This window comes from Hordeum vulgare, chromosome 2H (genome assembly GCF_904849725.1).
Source record: "Hordeum vulgare subsp. vulgare chromosome 2H, MorexV3_pseudomolecules_assembly, whole genome shotgun sequence".
NCBI lineage: Eukaryota > Viridiplantae > Streptophyta > Magnoliopsida > Poales > Poaceae > Hordeum > Hordeum vulgare.
Window position 1 is genome coordinate 430397239 of NC_058519.1, and position 25153 is coordinate 430422391.

Below are 25153 nucleotides of genomic sequence, written 5' to 3' on the forward strand. Positions count from 1 at the left end.
CATATTTCCATTGCATGATCGTAAGATAGCTAGCATGATGTTTCCATGGCTTGTCCGTTTTTTGATGTCATTGCTATGCTAGATCATTGTCACGGTACACTACCGAAGGCATTTCATATAGAGTCATCATTGCTCTAATATTGAGTTGTAAGTGTGATGATTATTAATAGAGCATTGTCCCATGTGAGGAAATAAAAGAGGCCAGCGAAGCCCATTTATAAAAAAGAGGCCAAAGATGCCCACAAAAAAAAGAGGCCAAAGAGCCCACAAAAAATAATGAGAGAAAAGAGAGAAGGGACAATTGCTACTATCCTCTTTCCACACTTGTGCTTCAAATAACACTATGATCTTCATGACAGAGAGTCTCCTATGTTGTCACTTCCATATACTAGTGGGAAAATTTCATTATATAACATGGCTTGTATATTCCAATGATGGGATTCCTCAAAATTGCCCTAGGTCTTCGTGAGCAAGCAAGTTGGGTGCACACCCACTAGTTTCTTTTGTGAGCTTTCATACACTTATAAGCTCTAGTGCATCCGTTGCATGGCAATCCCTACTCACTCACATTGATATCTATTGATAGGCATCTCCATAGCCCGTTGATACACCTAGTTGATGTGAGACTATCTCCTCCTTTTTGTCTTCTCCACAACCACCATATTCTATTCCACCTATAGTGCTATGTCCATGGCTCACGCTTATGTACTGCATGAAAGTTGAAAAAGTTTGAGAACACTAAAGTATGAAACAATTGCTTGGCTAAAACCGGGGTTGTGCATGATTTAAATACGTTGTGTGGGGAAGATGGAGCATAGCCAGACTATATGATTTTGTAGGGATAACTTTCTTTGGCAATGATATTTTGAGAAGACATGATTGCTTTGTTAGTATGCTTGAAATATTATTGTCTTTATGTCAAATGATAGACTATTGCTTCGAATCACTCGTGCTTTAGTATTTATGCCATGATTATATTATCTAATCAAGATTATGCTAGGTAGCATTCCACATCAAAAATTATCTTTTTTATCATTTACCTACTCGAGGACGAGCAGGAATTAAGCTTGGGGATGCTTATACGTCTCCGTCGTATCTATAATTTTTGATTGTTTCAAGCCAATATTCTACAACTTTCATATACTTTTGGCAACTTTTTATACTATTTTTGGGACTAACATATTGATCCAGTGCCCAGTGCGAGTTCCTGTTTGTTGCATGTTTTTGTTTCGCAGAATATCCATACCAAACGAAGTCCAAACGTAATAAAAACTTATGGGGATTTTTTTGGAATATTTATGATTTTTGGGAAGAAGAATCAACGCGAGGCGATGCACGGAGTGCCCATAAGCCCTGTTGCCACGGCCAGGGGGTGGGCCCGCGGCAGGGGGGCTTGTGGACACTCCTTTAGCCGGTTGGACCCCTTCTTTCGCCGCAAGAAAGATAATATCCGTAAGAAAATCGTGTTAAAATTTCATCCCAATCAGAGTTACGGATCTCCGGGAATTTAAGAAACGCTGAAACGCACAATCTGGGAGCGCAGAAACAGAAGGACATAGAGAGAGAGAGATCCAATCTCGGAGGGGCTCTCGCCCCTCCGCCGCCATGGAGACCATGGACCAGAGGGGAAACCCTTCTCCCGTCTAGGGAGGAGGTCAAGGAGGAAGAATAAGGAGGGGCGCTCTCTCCCCCTCTCCCGGCGGCGCCGGAACGCCGCCCGGGACATCATCGTGTGACGGCGATCTACACCAACACCTCCGTCATCTTCACCAACATCTCCATCATCTTCCCCCATCTATATTCAGCAGTTCACTCTCCCGCAACCCGCTGTACCCTCTTCTTGAACATGGTGCTTTATGCTACATATTATTATCCAATGATGTGTTGCTATCCTATGATGTCTGAGTAGATTATCATCGTCCTATCGGTGATTGATGAATTGCTATGGTTGGTTTAATTTGCTTGTGGTTATCTTGCTGTCCTTTGGTGCCCATCATATGATCGCGCGCGTGGATCACACCATAGGGTTAGTTGTATGTTGATAGGACTATGTATTGGCAGGCTAGAGTGACAGAAGCTTCAAACCTAGCATAAAAAATGATGCATATGTGATTGAAGGGGGACCAATATATCTTATTGCTATGGTTGGGTTTTACCTTAATGAACATTAGTAATTGCGGACGCTTGCTAATAGTTCCAATCATAAGTGCATAGAATTCCAAGTAAGGGATGACATGCTAGCAGAGGCCTCTCCCACATGATACTTGCTATCGATCTAGTAACGTAGTCAATTGCTTAGGGACAATTCCACAACCCCTACCACCACTTTTCCACACTCGTTAGACACTCGTAGTTGTTTTTTTATCTAACCAGCACCTAGTTTTATTTATGTGTTCTTTACTTTCTTGCAAGCCTATCCTATCACTCCTACAAAGTACTTCTAGTTTCATACTTGTTCTAGGTAAAGCGAACGTAAAGTGTGCGTAGAGTTGTATCGGTGGTCAATAGAACTTGAGGGAATATTTGTCCTGCCTTTAGCTCCTCGTTGGGTTGGACACTCTTACTTATCGAGAAAGGCTACAATTGATCCCCTATACTTGTGGGTTATCAATTAAAACCGGGAATATCTTCATCCCCGGCCAACTCTCCGCATTCGGTAGCATTTCCCTGCATATCAAAGCAACTCGTCACCACGGTTATATTGATGAGTTCGCCCTGGGCCAGGGAATCAAGTTCGGTGACCTAGATTATGTTGCTGATGCCCAAGGCAATCTGGTCCTTGCTGGGTTCTCGGTTACGGCCGAAGAGGCCGAAGACCTTGAAGCCCTAACTTCGGGTCCCCGCCCCGACTTCGCGTCCGGGACTGTGCCTACTTCAGATCCGTCCTGAAGCACGGATCTGACCATCCCATTTGGAACCATGGGTTATCCTTGTCCAAGCACATCCCCTGTGCCAACACACCAAAGATCAACTCTGCCAAAGCTCTGAGGACTAGTCGGTCAATCCCTTAGTATCAAACAAGTCGCTGGCCCGGATCCGAACTATGGAAATTTCGAACGACCCGATCCCGACTTATGCTTAGTTCGGCTTCGAGCCTGATCACATCAAATTTTATTTCCCACCCACCACCCACTTGATAGTCATTATCGATGATTTAACTGATATTTTGGACTTCTCCTCAGATGAAGCCGAAGATACATATACATATGTCAACACACCTTCTCCTCCCATAATTGGACGATGGACTGCCACCTCCACCTATGATGTATATATGATGGACACACCTAAAGATGATGGCACCATAGGGAGGAGAGATGATGACACCACAATCAAAACAGCGGCGATGAACCCCAAAGGCGTCAGCGTTGCAAGAAGCCTAAGGAACATAAGGGCAAGGGAAGCAATACGGGAACCGACGAAAACGGTACCTCGGATGACCTAGAGAACCTCGTTGATCCCGCTGCTCCCGAACATGGGCTCAGCGATTCGGAGGGACGCATGGATCTGGATAAGTTCGAGGACATCGATGATTCCGAGGATATCAACTATTTCCCTCCTTCCGAAGAGGAGGGTAGTCTTGGATACGAGGATTTCATTGTCCCTAAAGATCCGCATGATCGGGAACGATTCTAGCGACAGCTCATAGCCACTACTCGAAGCCTCAAGATCGAACAAAAAAATCAAAGGCAAACAAGAATCCATCAACGACAGATGGACTCAAATCCTAGCCACTGAAGAAGGATACGACAAGGAACAACAGGGACAAAACAAAAGTTACCCGCGCTATCGGTTATTACGAGAGTTAGAGGACGAGGTCTTTGAGACCACACTCCCCAGACTCAAAGCACAATTGCTCTCTAAGGTGGTTTTGGTAATTAATCACAACATATGCATCATTGGACTAATGAATTTATCCAAGTACATTTCGGAAAAGTTCAAAGATGCATTAAATATAGTATTGTGTGGAGATGCCCCTTTGATGCAAGGAAAGAACAGGATTGCCTAAAGCTTCAAGCAAGAAAACTCTTATTTTTACACTTTGTGAGAAATCACCTTGAGTCCAAAGGAAAACACATACTATTAAAAGGGGATGAGGTATTATGATGAATTGGTTGCTCAAGTGCTTAGAGATAGCACCAAAAATACTCAGCCACTTTCCCACAAAATATATCTTTACCAAGCCACATAAGAAAAATCAGTGGCACCAACATTTCCCACTCGGCTATACTGATTTTACACTTAGACAAATCCTATGCCAATCCCACCATCTCGGTACAACCAACATTTCTATCGGTGCCACCGAGATTGGGTGACCAACATACTATTGAGGTAACTTCAATCTTCGTAATTTCCGAATTTGAAGTCGGTCTCACCGATTTTGGGAACCAGTCTAGGTCATCATATAGGTACAACCGAGATTCCTATATCTGTCTCACCGAGAATTCAAAGTTGCCACATTTAGTGGAACTCGGTACCACCAAAATTATCATTTCGGTTTCACCTAGTTGGGCAATAATGATGTAACGGTTGGATTTTGGGGGATTCCTATATATACCCCTCCACCAACCTCTCATTCTCAAAGGAAGCACTCAAAACACACTTACACTTGCCACATCCATTTTTATGAGAGAGATCCACCTACTCATGTGTTAAGAACAAGAGGTTCAATTCCAACCATTTGAACCTTGATTTCTAGCATCCCCAAGTTGCTTTCCACAACATCAATCTCTCCTACCCCTGCCAAATCTGTGAGAGAGTGCTTGAGTGATGAAGAGACTATCTGTTGAAGCACAAGAGCAAGGAGTTCATCGTTGTACCACATCTATTACCTTTTGGAGGATGGTGCCTCCTAGATTGGTTAGGTGTCTCTTGGGAGCCTCCTACGTCATGTTGTGGAGTTGAACCAAGATGTTTGTAAGGGAAAGGAGACCGCCTACTTCATGAAGATCTACCTTGAGTGAGGTTAGTCCTATGTAGACGGAAGCCGTGGTGGAATAGACAAGGCCGCTTCTTCGTGGACCCCTTGTGGGTGGAGCCCTCCATGGACTCTCGCAGTCGTTACCCTCCGTGGGTTGAAGTCTCCACTAACATGGACGTGCGATAGCGCCACCTATCGTAACCATGCCAAAAATCGCTATGTCAACATTTGCGTTTGATCTCCCTACCTTACCCTCTATTTACACTTGCATGTTTTACTTTCTGCTGCAATACGATTAGATATGCATGTGTAGGGTGTACTTTACTAGTCATTGTTGCTAAAATCGGCGCACACTAAAAATTGGGAAAAGGCTAAGTTTTTATCTTGTCAAGTAGTCTAATCACCCACTCTAGACATACTTTCGATCCTACAAGTGGTACCAGAGCTTTGGTCTTCATTGTATTGGTTTCACAACCTAGGAGAGTATGGCGTCTAGTGAGGGAAATTATCACCATAGAGGTTGATACGTCCATTTTGCATCATGTTTTCATGTTGATATTTATCGCTTCTTTTGTTGTTATTTCACTTCACGGTACTATTCTTATGCCTTTTCTCTCTTATTTTGCAAGGTTTACATGAAGAGGGAGAATACCGGCAACTGGAATTCTGGCCTGAAAGTGGAGCAAAGTTTAGATACCTATTCTCCGCAACTCCAAACGCCGTGAAAATCAACGGAGATTTTTTTCCCAATTTATAAAAAATACTGGGCCGAAGATGTGCCAAAGGGGCGCCAGGGGTGGCCACAAGCCTGCACGGCGCGACCACCCCCCCAGGCCGCGCCATGGGGGCTTGTGGGCAGACCACTGGCCCACTGGCCCCCTCTTTTGCTATATGGAGGGATTCGTCCAGGAAAAAATCAGAAGGGAGCTTTTTTGTGGTTTCGCCGCCGCCACGAGGTGGAACCTGAGCAGAACCAATCTAGAGCTCCGGCAGGACGATCCTGCCGGGGAAACTTCCCTCCTGGAGGGGGAAATCATCGCCATCGTCATCACCAACACTCCTCTCATCGGAGGGGACTCGTCACCATGAACATCTTCATCAACACCATCTCATCTCCAAACCCTAGTTCATCTCTTGTAACCACTCTTCGTCTCGCGACTCCGATTGGTACTTGTAAGGTTGCTAGTAGTGTTGATTACTCTTTGTAGTTGATGCTAGTTGGATTACTTGGTGGAAGAGTTTATGTTCAGATCCTTGATGCTACTCATTACCCCTCTGATCATGATTATGATTATGCTTTGTGAATAGTTACTTTTGTTCCTGAGGACATGGGATAAGTCATGCTAATAATAGTCATGTGAATTTGGTATTCGTTCTGTATTTTGATATGTTGTATGTTGTTTTTCCTCTAGTGGTGTTATGTGAATGTCGACTACATAACACTTCACCATTATTTGGGCCTAGAGGAAGTCATTGGGAAGTAGTAAGTAGATGATGGGTTGCTAGAGTGACAGAAGCTTAAACCCTAGTTTATGCGTTGCTTCGTGAGGGGCTGATTTGGATCCACTAGTTTAATGCTATTGTTAGACTTTGTCTTAATTCTTCTTTCGTAGTTGCGGATGCTTGCGAGAGGGGTTAATCATAAGTGGGATGCTTGTCCAAGTAAGGGCAGTACCCAAGCGCCGGTCCACCCACATATCAAACTATCAAAGTAACGAACGCGAATCATATGAACATGATGAAACTAGCATGACAGAAATTCTCGTGTGTCCTCTGGAGCGTTTTTCCTCTTATAAGACTTTCTCCAGGCTTGTCCCTTGCTACAAAAGGGATTGGGCCACTTTGCTGCATCGTTGCTACTTTTGTTACTTGTTGCTTGCTGCGAATCATCTCACCACACAATCACTTGTTACCGACAATTTCAGTGCCTGCAGATTTTACCTTGCTGAAAACCACTTGTCAGATCCTTCTGCTCCTCGTTGGGTTCGACACTCTTACTTATCGAAAGGACTACGATTGATTCCCTATACTTGTGGGTCATCCAGACTCTTTTCTGGCGCCGTTGCCGGGGAGTGAAGCGCCTTTGGTAAGTGGAACTTGGTAAGGAAACATTCATATAGTGTGCTGAAATTTGTTGTCACTTGTCACTATGGATACTAATCCTTTGAGGGGCTTGTTCATAGTATCTTACGTCGAACGGAAGCACAAATAGTTGCTCCTCATTCTGCTGCACCTACTGAAAATATTTGCTTTGAATTTCCTTCGGGTATGCTTGAGAAACTGCTGGCTAATCCTTTTACACGAGATGGAACATCACATCCAGACTTGCATCTAATCTATGTAGATGAGGTTTGTGGTTTATTTAAGCTTGCAGGTGTGCCCGAGGATGAGGTCAAGAAGAAGGTATTTCCTTTATCTTTGAAGGATAAGGCGTTGACATGGTATAGGCTATGTGATGATACTTGATCATGGGACTACAATCGGATGAAATTGGAATTTCATCAAAAGTTTTATCCTATGCATTTAGTACATCGTGATCTGAATTATATTTATAATTTTTGGCCTCGTGACAGAGAAAGCATCGCTCAAGCTTGGGGGAGGCTTAAATCAATGCTATATTCATGCCCCAATCATGAGCTCACGAGAGAAATTATCATTCAGAACTTCTATGCTCGGCTTTCTCATGATGTTCGCACCATGCTTGACACTTCTTGTACCGGTTCTTTTATGAAGAGAAATATTGACTTCAAGTGGAATTTATTGGAGAGAATTAAACGCAACTCTGAAGATTGGGAGCTTGAAGAAGGTAAGGAGTCAAGTATGAATTTCACATTTGATTACGTTAAATCCTTTGTTGAGACATATACTTTTTGTGGCTTTACCGCTAAGTATGGACTTGACTCTGAGATAGTAGCTTCATTGTGTGAATCTTTTGCTGCTCATATTGATCTCCCCAAAGAGAAGTGGTTTAAATATTATCCTCCTTTAGAAGTCAATGTAGTTAAACCCACTCCATTTGAAGAGAGAGTCATTGCCTATAATGATCATGTGGTTCCCAGTGCTTACATTGAGAAACCACCTTTCCCTGTTAGGATAAAGGATCATTCCAAAGCTTCAACTGTGATACGTAGAGGCTATATTAGAACACCTACACCCCCTGAGAAAATCTAAGTTGAACCTAGCATTGCTACTATCAAAGATCTTCTATCTGAAGAAGTTGAGGGACATAATATTCACTTTTGTGAAGATGCTGCTAGAATTGCTAAACCTCACGTTAGAGACAAACATAGGCATGTTGTTGGCATGCCTGTGGTTTCTGTTAAGATAGAGATCATTATTATCATGGTTTATGTGACTTGGGTGCTAGTGTTAGTGCAATACCTCAATCCTTATACGATGAAGTCAAACATGAGATTGCACCTGTTGAGATAGAGCTTATTGATGTCACTATTCAGCTTACCAATAGAGATACTATCTGCCCTGTGGGAATTGTTAGGGATGTTGAGGTCTTGTGTGGTAAAACGAAGTATTCTGCTAATTTCCTCGTTCTTGCTACCGCACAAGATAGCTTTTGTCCCATCATATTTGGTAGGCCTTTTCTCAATACCGTCAATGCTCATATCGATTGTGAGAAGCAAACTGTCACTCTTGGCTTTGAAGGTGTGTCACATGAGTTCAATTTCTCTAAGTTTGGAAGACAACCTCATGAAAAGGAGTTGCCTAGTAGGGATGAAACTATTGCCTTAGCTTCTATTGTCGTGCCTCCTACTGATCCCTTAGAGCAATACTTGCTTGAGCATGAAAATGATATGCATATGGATGAAAGGGATGAAATAGATAGAGTTGTCTTAGAACAATATCCTATCCTTCAGAATAATCTGCCTGTTGGACTGCTTGGGGATCCACCCCCACCAAAGGGTGATCCTGTGTTCGAGCTTAAACAGTTGCCTGATACTCTTAAATATGCCTATCTTGATGAAAAAGAGATATATCATGTTATTATTAGTGCTAGCCTCTCTGAGCATGAAGAAAAGAAGTTACTAAAAACTCCTAGGAAGCATCGTGCAACTATAGGATATACTCTTGATGATCTTAAGGGCATTAGTCCCACTCTATGCCAGCACAAGATCAAAACTGTTCCTGAATTCAAACCAGTTGCTCATCATCAAAGGAGATTGAATCCTAAGATGAAAGAAGTAGTCGTTGGAATTATGCCCTAGAGGCAATAACAAATGTATAGTTATTATTATAATTCCTGTATCAAGATAATAGTTTATTATCCATGCTATAATTGTATTGAATGAAGACTCATTTACATGTGTGGATACATAGACAAAACACCGTCCCTAGCATGACTCTAGTTGGCTAGCCAGTTGATCGATGATAGTCAGTGTCTTCTGATTATGAACAAGGTGTTGTTGCTTGATAACTGGATCACGTCATTGAGAGAATCACGTGATGGACTAGACCCAAACTGATAGACGTAGCATGTTGATCGTGTCATTTTGTTGCTACTGTTTTCTGCGTGTCAAGTATTTATTCCTATGACCATGAGATCATATAACTCACTGACACCGGAGGAATGCTTTGTGTGTATCAAACATCGCAACGTAACTGGGTGACTATAAAGATGCTCTACAGGTATCTCCGAAGGTGTTAGTTGAGTTAGTATGGATCAAGACTGGGATTTGTCACTCCGTGTGACGGAGAGGTATCTCGGGGCCCACTCGGTAATACAACATCACACACAAGCCTTGCAAGCAATGTAACTTAGTGTAAGTTGCGGGATCTTGTATTACGGAACGAGTAAAGAGACTTGCCGGTAAACGAGGTTGAAATAGGTATACGGATACTGACGATCGAATCTCGGGCAAGTAACATACCGAAGGACAAAGGGAATGACATACGGGATTATACGAATCCTTGGCACTGAGGTTCAAACGATAAGATCTTCGTAGAATATGTAGGATCCAATATGGGCATCCAGGTCCCGCTATTGGATATTGACCGAGGAGTCTCTCGGGTCATGTCTGCATAGTTCTCGAACCCGCAGGGTCTGCACACTTAAGGTTCGACGTTGTTTTATGCGTATTTGAGTTATATGGTTGGTTACCGAATGTTGTTCGGAGTCCCGGATGAGATCACGGACGTCACGAGGGTTTCCGGAATAGTCCGGAAACGAAGATTGATATATAGGATGACCTCATTTGATTACCGGAAGGTTTTCGGAGTTACCGGGAATGTACCGGGAATGACGAATGGGTTCCGGGAGTTCACCGGAGGGGGGCAACCCACTCCGGGGAAGCCCATAGGCATTTGGGGGGTCACACCAGCCCTTAGTGGGCTGGTGGGACAGCCCACCAATCCCCTATGCGCCAAGAGAGAAAAAATCAAAGGAAAGAAAAAAAAAGGAAGAAGTGGGAAGGGGGAAGGACTCCCTCCCACCAAACCAAGTAGGACTCGGTTTGGGGGGGGAGAGTCCTCCCCCCTGGCTCGGCCGACCCCTCGGGGATCCCTTGGACCCCAAGGCAAGGTCCCCCTCCCTCCTCCTATATATATGGGGCTTTTAGGGCAGATTTGAGACGACTTTCTCACGGCTGCCCGACCACATACCTCCATAGTTTTTCCTCTAGATCGTGTTTCTGCAGAGCTCGGGCGGAGCCCTGCTGAGACAAGATCATCACCAACCTCCGGAGCGCCGTCACGCTGCCGGAGAACTCTTCTACCTCTCCGTCTCTCTTGCTGGATCAAGAAGGCCGAGATCATCGTCGAGCTGTACGGGTGCTGAACGCGGAGGTGTCGTCCGTTCGGTACTAGATCGTGGGACTGATCGCGGGATTGTTCGCGGGGCGGATCGAGGGACGTGAGGACGTTCCACTACATCAACCGCGTTCTCTAACGCTTCTGCTATGCGATCTACAAGGGTACGTAGATCACTCATCCCCTCTCGTAGATGGACATCACCATGATAGGTCTTCGTGCGCGTAGGAAAATTTTTGTTTCCCATGCGACGTTCCCCATCAGTGGCATCATGAGCTAGGTTCATGCGTAGATGTCTTCTCGAGTAGAACACAAAAGGTTTTGTGGGTGGTGATGTGCGTTTTGCTGCCCTCCTTAGTCTTTTCTTGATTCCGCGGTATTGTTGGATCGAAGCGGCTTGGACCGACATTACTCGTACGCTTACGAGAGACTGGTTTCATCGTTACGAGTAACCCCCTTTGCTCAAAGATGACTGGCAAGTGACGGTTTCTCCAACTTTAGTTGAATCGGATTTGACCGAGGAGGTCCTTGGATGAGGTTAAATAGCAACTCATATATCTCCGTTGTGGTGTTTGCGTAAGTAAGATGCCATCCTACTAGATACCCTTGGTCACCACGTAAAACATGCAACAACAAAATTAGAGGACGTTAACTTGTTTTTGCAGGGTATGATTGTGATGTGATATGGCCAATGATGTGATGTGATATATTGGATGTATGAGATGATCATGTTGTAATAGAAATATCGACTTGCACGTCGATGGTACGGCAACCGGCAGGAGCCATAGGGTTGTCTTTATACTAACATATGTGCTTGCAGATGCGTTTACTATTTTGCTAGGATGTAGCTTTAGTAGTAATAGCATAAGTAGCACGACAACCCCGATGGCAACACGTTGATGGATGATCATGGTGTGGCGCCGGTGACAAGAAGATCGTGCCGGTGCTTTGGTGATGGAGATCAAGAAGCACGTGATGATGGCCATATCATGTCACTTATGAATTGCATGTGATGTTAATCCTTTTATGCACCTTATTTTGCTTCGAACGACGGTAGCATTATAAGGTGATCTCTCACTAAAATTTCAAGACGAAATTGTGTTCTCCCCGACTGTGCACCGTTGCTACAGTTCTTCGTTTCGAGACACCACGTGATGATCGGGTGTGATAGACTCAACGTTCACATACAACGGGTGCAAAACAGTTGCGCACGCGGAACACTCGGGTTAAGCTTGACGAGCCTAGCATGTTCAGACATGGCCTCGGAACACATGAGACCGAAAGGTCGATCATGAATCATATAGCTGATATGATTAGCATAGGGATGCTTACCACTGAAACTACTCTCGACTCACGTGATGATCGGACTTGGGATAGTGTAAGTGGATCATGAACCACTCAAATGACTAGAGAGATGTACTTTTTGAGTGGGAGTTTAGCATATAATTTGATTAAGTTGAACTCTAATTATCTTGAACATAGTCTAAGTCCACTTTGAATGTATTTGTGTTGTAGATCATGGCTCACGCAAGTGTCATCCTGAATTTTAATACGTTCCTAGAGAAAGCTAAGTTGAAAGATGATGGAAGCAACTTTGTAGACTGGGCTCGTAATCTTAAGCTAATCTTGCAAGCTGGAAAGAACGATTATGTCCTTAATGCTGCGCTAGGAGATGAACCACCCGCTACGGCTGATCAGGATGTTAAGAACGCTTGGTTAGCACGTAAGGAGGACTACTCAATAGTTCAATGTGCAGTCTTGTATGGCCTAGAACCGGGACTTCAACGTCGCTTTGAGCGTCATGGAGCATTTGAGATGTTCCAGGAGTTGAAGTTTATCTTTCAGAAGAACGCCCGGATCGAGAGGTATGAGACCTCCGATAAATTCTATGCTTGCAAGATGGAGGAAAACTCGTCTGTCAGTGAACATATGCTCAAAATGTCTGGGTACTCAAACCGTCTAGCTGAACTGGGGATTGAACTCCCGCAAGAAGCTATCACTGACAGAATCCTTCAATCACTGCCGCCAAGCTATAAAGGCTTTGTGTTGAACTACAACATGCAAGGGATGAACAAGTCTCCCGGCGAGTTGTTTGCGATGCTGAAAGTCGCAGAGTCTGAACTCCGTAAAGAGCATCAAGTGTTGATGGTGAGCAAGACCACTAGTTTCAAGAGAAACGGCAAAGGCAAGAAGGGAAATTCGAAGAAGAGCGGCAAGCCTGTTGCCAATCCGCCGAAGAAACCCAAGGCTGGACCTAAGCCTGAAACAGAGTGCTTCTATTGCAAGGGTATGGGTAACTGGAAGCGCAATTGCCCCAAGTATCTGGCAGATAAGAAGGCGGGCAAAGAAAAATCAGGTATATTTGATATACATGTTATTGATGTGTACTTAACCGGCTCTCGTAGTAGTGCCTGGGTATTCGATACCGGTTCTGTTGCTCACATTTGCAACTCGAAGCAGGAACTGCGGAATAGACGAAGGCTGGCGAAAGACGAAGTGACTATGCGCGTAGGAAACGGTTCCAAGGTTGATGCAATCGCCGTCGGCACAGTGTCACTTCAACTACCATCGGGATTAGTGATGAACTTAAATCATTGTTATTTAGTGCCTGCGTTGAGCATGAACATTATATCTGGATCTTGTTTATTGCGAGACGGTTACTCTTTTAAGTCTGAGAATAATGGTTGTTCTATTTCTATGAGTAACATCTTTTATGGTCATGCACCGAATGTGAGAGGATTGTTCATATTGAATCTTTATAGAGATACGCATATACATAACATTGAGACCAAAAGAGTTAGAGTAAACAATGATAGCGCCATATTTTTGTGGCACTGCCGCTTGGGTCATATTGGTGTAAAGCGCATGAAGAAACTCCATGCTGATGGACTTTTGGAGTCACTTGACTTTGATTCACTTGACACGTGCGAACCATGCCTCATGGGCAAGATGACTAAGACTCCGTTCTCCGGAACAATGGAGCATGCAAGTGACTTGTTGGAAATCATACATACCGATGTGTGTGGTCCAATGAGCGTGGAGGCACGCGGCGGATATCGTTATTTTCTCACCTTCACTGACGATCTAAGTAGATATGGTTATGTCTACTTGATGAAGCACAAGTCTGAAACATTTGAAAAGTTCAAGCAATTTCAGAGTGAAGTGGAAAATCATCGTAACAAGAAGATCAAGTTCCTACGGTCTGATCGTGGGGGTGAATATCTGAGTTTCGAGTTTGGTACTCACTTAAGACAATATGGAATTGTTTCGCAGTTAACACCGCCTGGAACACCACAGCGTAATGGTGTGTCCGAACGTCGTAATCATACTTTATTAGAAATGGTGCGATCTATGATGTCTCTTACTGATTTGCCGTTATCGTTTTGGGGTTATGCATTAGAAACAGCTGCATTCACTTTAAATAGGGCACCATCGAAATCCGTTGAGACGACACCATACGAACTGTGGTATGGCAAAAGGCCAAAGTTGTCGTTTCTTAAAGTTTGGGGATGTGATGCTTATGTCAAAAAGCTTCAGCCTGAAAAGCTGGAACCCAAAGCGGAAAAGTGCGTCTTCATAGGTTACCCAAAAGAGACAGTTGGGTACACCTTCTATCTCAAATCCGAGGATAAAGTGTTTGTTGCTAAGAACGGAACTTTTCTCGAGAAGGAGTTTATCTCGAGAGAATTGAGTGGGAGGAAGATAGAACTTGACGAGGTTGTCGAACCTCTCATTCCTCTGGATGGTGGCGCAGGGCAAGGGGAAACCTCTGTCATTGCGACGCCGGTTGAGGAGGAAGTTAATGATGATGATCATGAAACTCCAGTTCAAGTTTCTGTTGAACCACGAAGGTCGACGAGATCACGCGCTGCTCCAGAGTGGTACGGTAATCCCGTCTTATCAATCATGTTGTTAGACAACAATGAACCTGCAAATTATGAAGAAGCAATGGTGGGCCCAGATTCCAACAAATGGCTAGAAGCCATGAAATCCGAGATAGGATCCATGTATGAGAACAAAGTGTGGACTTTGGAGATGCTGCCTGAGGGCCGCAAGGCTATTCAGAACAAATGGATCTTTAAGAAGAAGACGGACGCTGACGGTAATGTGACCGTTTATAAAGCTCGACTTGTGGCAAAGGGTTTTTCACAAGTTCCAAGAATTGACTACGATGAGACTTTCTCTCCCGTAGCGATGCTTAAGTCCGTCAGAATCATGTTAGCAATAGCTGCATTTTTCGATTATGAAATCTGGCAGATGGATGTCAAAACGGCGTTCCTTAACGGTTTCCTTAAGGAAGAGTTGTATATGATGCAACCCGAAGGTTTTGTCGATCCTAAAAATGCTGACAAGGTGTGCAAGCTCCAGCGATCCATTTATGGACTGGTGCAAGCATCTCGGAGTTGGAACAAACGCTTTGATGAGGTGATCAAAGCATTTGGGTTTATACAAGTGGTTGGAGAATCTTGTATTTACAAGAAAGTGAGTGGGAGCTCTGTGGCGTTTCTAATATTATATGTGGATGACATATTACTGATTGGAAACAACGTAGAGCTTTTGGAGAGCATAAAAGGTTACTTGAATAAAAGTTTCTCTATGAAGGACCTAGGAGAAGCTGCTTACATTCTAGGCATTAAGATCTATAGGGATAGATCAAAACGCCTGATAGGACTTTCACAAAGCACATACCTTGATAAAGTTTTGAAGAGGTTCGAAATGGAACAGTCCAAGAAAGGGTTCTTGCCAGTGTTACAAGGTACGAGATTGAGTAAGACTCAGTGCCCAGCTACTGATGAAGATAGAGAGCATATGCGCTCCGTCCCCTATGCTTCAGCCATAGGCTCTATCATGTATGCAATGTTGTGCACTAGACCAGATGTTAGCCTGGCCATAAGTATGGCAGGTAGGTTCCAGAGTAATCCAGGAGTGGATCACTGGACGGCGGTCAAGAATATCCTGAAGTACCTGAAAAGGACTAAGGATATGTTTCTCGTGTATGGAGGTGACGAAGAGCTCGCCGTAAAAGGTTACGTCGATGCAAGCTTTGACACAGATCCGGACGACTCTAAGTCGCAAACTGGATACATATGTATTCTTAATGGGGGTGCAGTAAGCTGGTGCAGTTCCAAGCAAAGCGTCGTAGCAGATTCTACATGTGAAGCGGAGTACATGGCTGCCTCGGAGGCGGCTAAGGAGGGTGTCTGGATGAAGCAGTTCATGACGGATCTTGGAGTGGTGCCAAGTGCACTGAATCCAATAACCTTGTTCTGTGACAACACTGGTGCCATTGCCTTAGCAAAGGAACCAAGGTTTCACAAGAAGACCAGACACATCAAACGACGCTTCAACCTCATCCGCGACTACGTCGAGGAGGAGGACGTAAATATATGCAAAGTGCACACGGATCTGAATGTAGCAGACCCGCTGACTAAACCTCTTCCACGGCCAAAACATGATCAACACCAGAACTATATGGGTGTTAGATTTATTACAATGTAATTCACATGGTGATGTGAGGGCTAGATTATTGACTCTAGTGCAAGTGGGAGACTGTTGGAATTATGCCCTAGAGGCAATAATAAATGTATAGTTATTATTATAATTCCTATATCAAGATAATAGTTTATTATCCATGCTATAATTGTATTGAATGAAGACTCATTTACATGTGTGGATACATAGACAAAACACCGTCCCTAGCATGCCTCTACTTGGCTAGCCAGTTGATCGATGATAGTCAGTGTCTTCTGATTATGAACAAGGTGTTGTTGCTTGATAACTGGATCACGTCATTGGGAGAATCACGTGATGGACTAGACCCAAACTGATAGACGTAGCATGTTGATCGTGTCATTTTGTTGCTACTGTTTTCTGCGTGTCAAGTATTTATTCCTATGACCATGAGATCATATAACTCACTGACACCGGAGGAATGCTTTGTGTGTATCAAACGTCGCAACGTAACTGGGTGACTATAAAGATGCTCTACAGGTATCTCCGAAGGTGTTAGTTGAGTTAGTATGGATCAAGACTGGGATTTGTCACTCCGTGTGACGGAGAGGTATCTCGGGGACCACTCGGTAATACAATATCACACACAAGCCTTGCAAGCAATGTAACTTAGTGTAAGTTGCGGGATCTTGTATTACGGAACGAGTAAAGAGACTTGCCGGTAAACGAGGTTGAAATAGGTATACGGATACTGACGATCGAATCTCGGGCAAGTAACATACTGAAGGACAAAGGGAATGACATACGGGATTATACGAATCCTTGGCACTGAGGTTCAAACGATAAGATCTTCGTAGAATATGTAGGATCCAATATGGGCATCCAGGTACCGCTATTGGATATTGACCGAGGAGTCTCTCGGGTCATGTCTGCATAGTTCTCGAACCCGCAGGGTCTGCACACTTAAGGTTCGACGTTGTTTTATGCGTATTTGAGTTATATGGTTGGTTACCGAATGTTGTTCGGAGTCCCGGATGAGATCACGGACGTCACGAGGGTTTCCGGAATAGTCCGGAAACGAAGATTGATATATAGGATGACCTCATTTGATTACCGGAAGGTTTTCGGAGTTACCGGGAATGTACCGGGAATGACGAATGGGTTCCGGGAGTTCACCGGAGGGGGGCAACCCACTCCGGGGAAGCCCATAGGCATTTGGGGGGTCACACCAGCCCTTAGTGGGCTGGTGGGACAGCCCACCAATCCCCTATGCGCCAAGAGAGAAAAAATCAAAGGAAAGAAAAAAAAGGAAGAAGTGGGAAGGGGGAAGGACTCCCTCCCACCAAACCAAGTAGGACTCGGTTTGGGGGGGAGAGTCCTCCCCCCTGGCTCGGCCGACCCCTTGGGGATCCCTTGGACCCCAAGGCAAGGTCCCCCTCCCTCCTCCTATATATATGGGGCTTTTAGGGCAGATTTGAGACGACTTTCTCACGGCTGCCCGACCACATACCTCCATAGTTTTTCCTCTAGATCGTGTTTCTGCGGAGCTCGGGCGGAGCCCTGCTGAGACAAGATCATCACCAACCTCCGGAGCACCGTCACGCTGCCGGAGAACTCTTCTACCTCTCCGTCTCTCTTGCTGGATCAAGAAGGCCGAGATCATCGTCGAGCTGTACGTGTGCTGAACGCGGAGGTGCCGTCCGTTCGGTACTAGATCGTGGGACTGATCGCGGGATTGTTCGCGGGGCGGATCGAGGGACGTGAGGATGTTCCACTACATCAACCGCGTTCTCTAACGCTTCTGCTGTGCGATCTACAAGGGTACGTAGATCACTCATCCCCTCTCGTAGATGGACATCACCATGATAGGTCTTCGTGCGCGTAGGAAAAATTTTGTTTCCCATGCGACGTTCCCCATCAGTAGTAAGAAAAGAAATACTAAAGCTCCTGGAAGCGAGTATCATTTATCCTGTAGCTCATAGCGATTGGGTGAGTCCGGTGCATTGCGTCCCTAAAAAGGGAGGTATTACCGTTGTCCCTAATGATAAGGATGAATTAATCCCACAGAGGATTATTACTGGCTATAGGATGGTGATCGATTTTAGGAAGTTGAATAAGGCCACTAGGAAAGATCATTACCCTCTGCCTTTTATCGACCAAATGCTAGAAAGGCTGTCCAAACACACACACTTCTCCTTTCTAGACGGTTATTCTGGTTTCTCCCAAATACCAGTTGCACAATCTGATCAGGAGAAGACCACTTTCACCTGCCCTTTCGGTACCTTTTCCTATAGACGTATGCCTTTTGGCTTATGCAATGCACCGGCCACCTTTCAAAGATGTATGATGGCTATATTCTCTGACTTTTGTGAAAATATTGTTGAGGTTTTCATGGATGACTTCTCCGTTTACGGGTCTTCCTTTGATGATTGCCTCAGCAACCTTGATCGAGTCTTACAGAGATGTAAAGACACCAATCTTGTCTTGAATTGGGAGAAGTGACACTTTATGGTTAATGAAGGCATCGTCTTAGGACATAAAATTTCTGAAAGAGGTATTGAAGTCGATAAGGCTAAGGTTGATGCAATCGAGAAAATGTCATACCCCACAGATATCAAAGGAATAAGAAGTTTCCTTGGTCATGTTGGTTTCTATAGAAGGTTCATTAAAGACTTCTCTAAGATTTCTAGGCCTCTTACCAATCTCTTGCAAAAGGATATTCCTTTTCTCTTTGACGATGATTGTGAGGAAGCCTTCGAAATACTTAAGAGGGCTTTGATAACTGCACCTATTGTTCAACCACCTGATTGGAACCTACCCTTTGAAATCTTGTGTGATGCTAGTGATTATGCTGTTGGTGTTGTTCTAGGGCAAAGAGTTGATAAAAAGTTGAATGTTATTCACTACGCTAGTAAAACTCTAGACAGTGCCCAGAGAAACTATGCCACTACGGAAAAGGAATTTTTAGCACTCGTGTTTGCATGTGAAAAGTTCAGGTCTTACATAGTTGATTCCAAAGTCACTATTCCCACTGATCATGCTACTATTAAGTATCTCATGGAGAGGAAGGACGCTAAACCTAGACTTATCAGATGGGTTCTCTTGCTACAAGAATTTGATTTGCACGTTGTCGACAGAAAGGGTGCTGATAACCCAGTAGCAGATAACTTGTCTAGGTTGGAGAACGTTCTTGATGACCCACAACCTATTGATGATAGCTTCCCAATGAGCAACTGAATGTCATTAATGGTTCACGTAGTGCACCGTGGTATGCTCATTATGCAAACTATATCGTTGCCAAATACATACCACCTAGTTTCACATACCAGCAAAAGAAGAAATTCTTATTTGACTTGAGACATTACTTTTGGGATGATCCTCACCTTTATAAGGAAGGAGGAGATGGTGTTATTAGACGTTGTGTACGTGAACATGAACAGGGACAGATCCTACAGAAGTGTCACTCTGAGGCCTACGGAGGACACCATGCAGGAGATATAACTGCACAAAAGGTATTGCAATCAGGTTTCTATTGGCCCACTCTCTTCAAGGATGCCCGTAAGTTTGTCTTGTCTTGTGACGAATGTCAAAGAATAGGTAATATTAGCAAACGTCAGGAAATGCCTATGAACTATTCACTTGTCATTGAATCATTTGATGTGTGGGGCTTTGATTATGTGGGACCTTTTACAAAATCCAATGGGTATACTCACATCTTGGTTGTTGATGATTATGTCACTAAGTGGGTAGAAGTTATCCCCACTAGTAGTGTTGATCACAACACCTCTATCAAAATGCTGAAAGAAGTTATCTTCCCTAGATTTGGAGTCCCTAGATATCTAATGACCGACGGTGGTTCACACTTCATTCATGGTGCTTTCTGTAAAATGCTTGCTAAGTACGATGTCAACCATAGAATTTTGTCTCCCTACCACCCTCAGTCCAGTGGTCAAGTAGAGCTAAGTAATAGAGAAATTAAACTGATTCTGCAAAAGACTGTCAACAGGTCTAGTAAGAATTGGTCTAAGAATCTCGATGATGCACTGTGGGCTTATAGAACTGCCTATAAGAATCCCATGGGCATGTCTCCGTAAATAATGGTGTACGGTAAAGCATGTCATTTACCTCTTGAGCTAGAGCGTAAAGCTTATTGGGCAATCAAAGAGCTCAACTTTGATTTCAAACTTGCCGGTGAGAAGAGGTTATTTGACATTAGCTCGCTTGATGAGTGGAGAACTCAGGCATATGAGAATGCCAAGCTCTTCAAAGAGAAGGTTAAGAGGTGGCATGATAAGAGGATACATAAGCGTGAGTTCAATGTAGGTGATTATGTCTTGCTATATAACTGTCGTTTAAGATTCTTTGCAAGCAAGCTTCTCTCTAAATGGGAAGGTCCCTATGTTGTTGAGGAAGTATATCGTTCCGATGCTATCAAGATCAACAACACGGAAAGTAATTGTCCGAGAGTGGTAAATGGGCAGAGAATCAAGCATTATATCTCAGGTACTCCCATAAATGTTGAAAGCAATATCATCAATACCATAACTCCGGAAGAATACCTAAGGGACATTTATCGGCCTGTTTCAGACTCCGAAAACGAAGAGGTATGTGATTCGGTAAGAAAACAGAGTCCAAAACTTTTCCAATAGGAAATTTTCTCTGTTTTGGAATATTTGAAAAAATACAAAAATTGGAAGTAGTCCGGAAAGTGCACGAGGAGGCGACAATCCTCCACGGCGCGGGCCCACCCCCTGGCCACGCCGTGAGGGCTTGTGGCCACCTCGTGCGCCTCCCGGACTCCGTTTTCGTGCAGGGGACTCCTTCTGGTCTGGAAAAATCATTATATATACTTCCGTTTGGTCTGACCCCTGCATCACGCAGATTTCCTCTGTTTTTTGTTTCGAGCTTGTTTTTGTTGCAGATCTAGATCGCCATGACTTCCCCAAAAGCTCCTTAGGACAAGATCTTCGAGAAGGTCATCAATCCCTACCTCACGGAAGTGCTGCAACACCCTCAAGCTATCGAGATGCGTGAGGGGATGTTGCACATTCGTGATGTTGAGGGGCCTAAGAAGACCGGAAGCGTGGAGACGAGGCTCGAAGCAATGGAGCAACAAGTCTTCAAGTGCCAAGGGATGGTGGAGCGTGGACTCAACGCTAACCACATGATGATCACGGAGTTCACCAACAAGCACAGGATTGATGCCAATGATATTGGGAAGCACCTCTCCAGGCTCTATGACAGGATTGATCAACTCCAGGGCCAGATCTATGACATATAGAACCAAAACTGTGAGTATGAGTATAGATTTAAATCAATACGGTTGGCTGCAGATTTGAGGATTCCGGAGACTCGTTCATCTTTCCATGATGGAGCACCTACGCCTTGGAAGACGGGGGATCAAACCCATGTTGCAACAACTCCACCATCACCACCAAAGGAAGACAACTGAGCATTGGTATGGGCAATCCCCTTGGCTTGTGCTAAGCTTGGGGGAGTTGCCCCGGTATCGTATCACCATCACATCTTTTGCCTTTCCCTTTGTTTTAGTTTTCCTTTTCAGTTTTATCTTTCTCTAGTAGTTTAAAGTCTTAGTGTTTTAGTCTTGAGTTTTGCTTTGTGTCACCCCCGATGTATTCTTGCTCGTGAGCCATATAATAAAGAGTGTCTTAGTTGAAAGGTTGTGCCTCTTGCCATGATCAAAAGAGTGAGAATAGAAAAAAAGCATGAAAGATCATATAATGATCTTATGGGAAGTGATGGCTTCACATATAAAAAGAATGAGGATTGAAACTTGTTGAGGGTAGGCATACGTAGACCTTGGTCATTGTTGCAATTAATGGGAAGTGATAAAGAAGGAGAGGTTCACATACAAATATATCATCTCTCACACCATCTATGATTGTGAACACTCACCAAACTATTGCATGCCTAGAAGTATATGTTGGACAAGGAAGACAACGTAATGGATTGTGTTTGCTTAGATGTGAACAATGATATATGATTAGAGATCCCTTAGCATGTGACGATTGCTTCCACCTCATATTAGCCAAAACTCCCGCACCAAGTAGAGATACTACTTGTGCATCCACAAACCTTCAAACCAGTTTTTCCATGTGAGTCCACCATACCTACCTATGGATTGAATAAGATCCCTCAAGTAAGTTCTCATCGATGCAAGCAATAAAAATTTCTCTCTAATATGTATGATCTATTAGTGTGTGGAAAATAAGCTTTATACGAACCTGTGATGAGGAAGACATAAAAGCGACAGACAGCATTATAAAGTTCTTTATCACAGGGGGCAATATAAAGTGACGTTCCTCCGCACTAAGAGGACACGCATCCAAACCTCAAAAGCGCATGACAACCTCTGTTCCCTCTGGGAAGGTCCTATCTTGTACCTTTACTTTTTGCCCTAGAAAGAGTCATGGTGATCTTCACCAATTCATTGTTTTGCCTTTGTCTTGGCTACCGTCACATGATTGGGAAAGATCTATATTCATATGTCAACTTGGAGGTAAGTATCTATGAATTATTATTGTTAACATTACCCTTGAGGTAAGCAGTTGGGAGGCAAAACTATAAGCCCCTATCTTTCTCTGTGTTCAGCTAAAACTTTGATATCATGAGTACCACGTGAGTTGTAGCAATTCTAGAGAACAAAACAATGATTGAGTATGTGTATTTGCTTTACAAGCTCTTACTTGACTCTTTCTGATGTTGTGATAAATTGCAATTGCTTCAACGATTAAAGGCTATCGGTTGTTACTTCTCGGTAAGGTTCTTGTTCCATGCTTTACTTTGTGAAGGAATTATCACTTTAGCATGAGAGATTATATGTTGGTATTGCTGCTCTGATCATGATCATGATGCATGCATGTTTGTATCTTGTTTTGTCGACACCTTGCTCTCTAAACATATGGACATATTTATTGAGCTAGGCTTTCTCTTGATGACAAGCGAGGTCTAAGCTTGGGGAGTTGATACATCCATTTTGCATCATGTTTTCATGTTGATATTTATCGCTTCTTTTGCTGTTATTTCACTTCATGGTACTATTCTTATGCCTTTTCTCTCTTATTTTGCAAGGTTTACATGAAGAGGGAGAATACTGGCAACTGGAATTCTGGCCTGAAAGTGGAGCAAAGTTGAGATACCTATTCTGCGCAACTCCAAACGCCGTGAAAATCAACGGAGATTTTTTTTCCCAATTTATAAAAAATACTGGGCCGAAGAAGTGCCAGAGGGGTGCCAGGGGGTGGCCACAAGCCTGCACGACACGGCCACCCCCACAGGCCGCGCCATGGGGGCTTGTGGGCAGCCCACTGGCCCACTGGCCCCCCCTCTTTTGCTATATGGAGGGTTTCGTCTAGGAAAAAATTAGAAGGGGGCTTTTTCGTGGTTTCGCCGCCACCACGAGGCGGAACTTGAGCAGAACCAATCTAGAGCTCCGGCAGGACGGTCCTGCCGGGGAAACTTCCCTCCCGGAGGGGGAAATCATCGCCATCGTCATCACCAACACTCCTCTCATCGGAGGGGACTTGTCACCATCAACATATTCATCAGCACCATCTCATCTCCAAACCCTAGTTCAACTCTTGTAACCAATCTCCGTCTCACGACCCCGATTGGTACTTGTAAGGTTGCTAGTAGTGTTGATGCTAGTTGGATTACTTGGTGGAAGAGTTTATGTTCAGATCCTTGATGCTACTCATTACCCCTCTAATAATGATTATGATTATGCTTTGTGAGTAGTTACTTTTGTTCCTGAGGACATGGGATAAGTCATGCTAATAATAGTCATGTGAATTTGGTATTCGTTCGGTATTTTGATATGTTGTATGTTGTTTTTCCTCTAGTGGTGTTATGTGAACGTCGACTACATAACACTTCACCATTATTTGGGCCTAGAGGAAGGCATTGGGAATTAGTAAGTAGATGATGGGTTGCTAGAGTGACAAAAGCTTAAACCCTAGTTTATGTGTTGCTTCGTGAGGGGCTGATTTGGATCCACTAGTTTAATGCTATGGTTAAACTTTGTCTTAATTCTTCTTTCGTAGTTTCGGATGCTTGCGAGAGGGGTTAATCATAAGTGGGATGCTTTTCCAAGTAAGGGCAGTACCCAATCGCCAGTCCACCCACATATCAAACTATCAAAGTAGCGAACACGGATCATATGAACATGATGAAACTAGCATGACAGAAATTCCCGTGTGTCCTCGGGAGCGTTTTTCCTCTTATAAGACTTAGTCCAGGCTTGTCCCTTGCTACAAAAGGGATTGGGCCACTTTGCTGCACCGTTGCTACTTTTGTTACTTGTTGCTTGCTACGAATCATCTCACCACACAATCACGTGTTACCGACAATTTCAGTGTCTGCAGATTTTACCTTGCTGAAAACCACTTGTCAGATCCTTCTGCTCCTCGTTGGGTTCGACACTCTTACTTATTGAAAGGAATACAATTGATACCCTATACTTTTGGGTCATCAGAGGTCCGTATTTTGATGGAACTAATTTTGCGAGTTGGAAGCATAAAATGAAAATGCATATTCTTGGTCATAATCCTGCCATTTGGGATGTTGTTCGTGTTGGTGTGCAATGTGATTTATTCGGAGAAGGAAGAGAACCGGATCGTAATACCACAATGAAAGAATTGAAGATGTTGCAATTCAATGCTCAAGCCTATGACATCTTGTTCTACTGCTTGTGTCTCGAAGAATTCAACAAAATCAGTCGCCTTGAGAATTCAAAGGAAATTTGGGATACCTTGATTGATATGCATGAAGGTACCGATTCTATCACAGAATCTTAGTTGGATGTGCTTGAAAGTTAGCTTGACAAGTTCAACATGAAGGATGGTGAAGGAGTCACTGAGATGTATTCTAGGCTAGCTCTCATCAAAAATGAGGTTGCCAGATTAGGAAGTGATGAGATGACCAACAAATTCATCATCAAGAAGATACTTAGAGCCTTGGATGTGCACATCAATACAAATAATGCCCAACTACAAGGATCTCAAT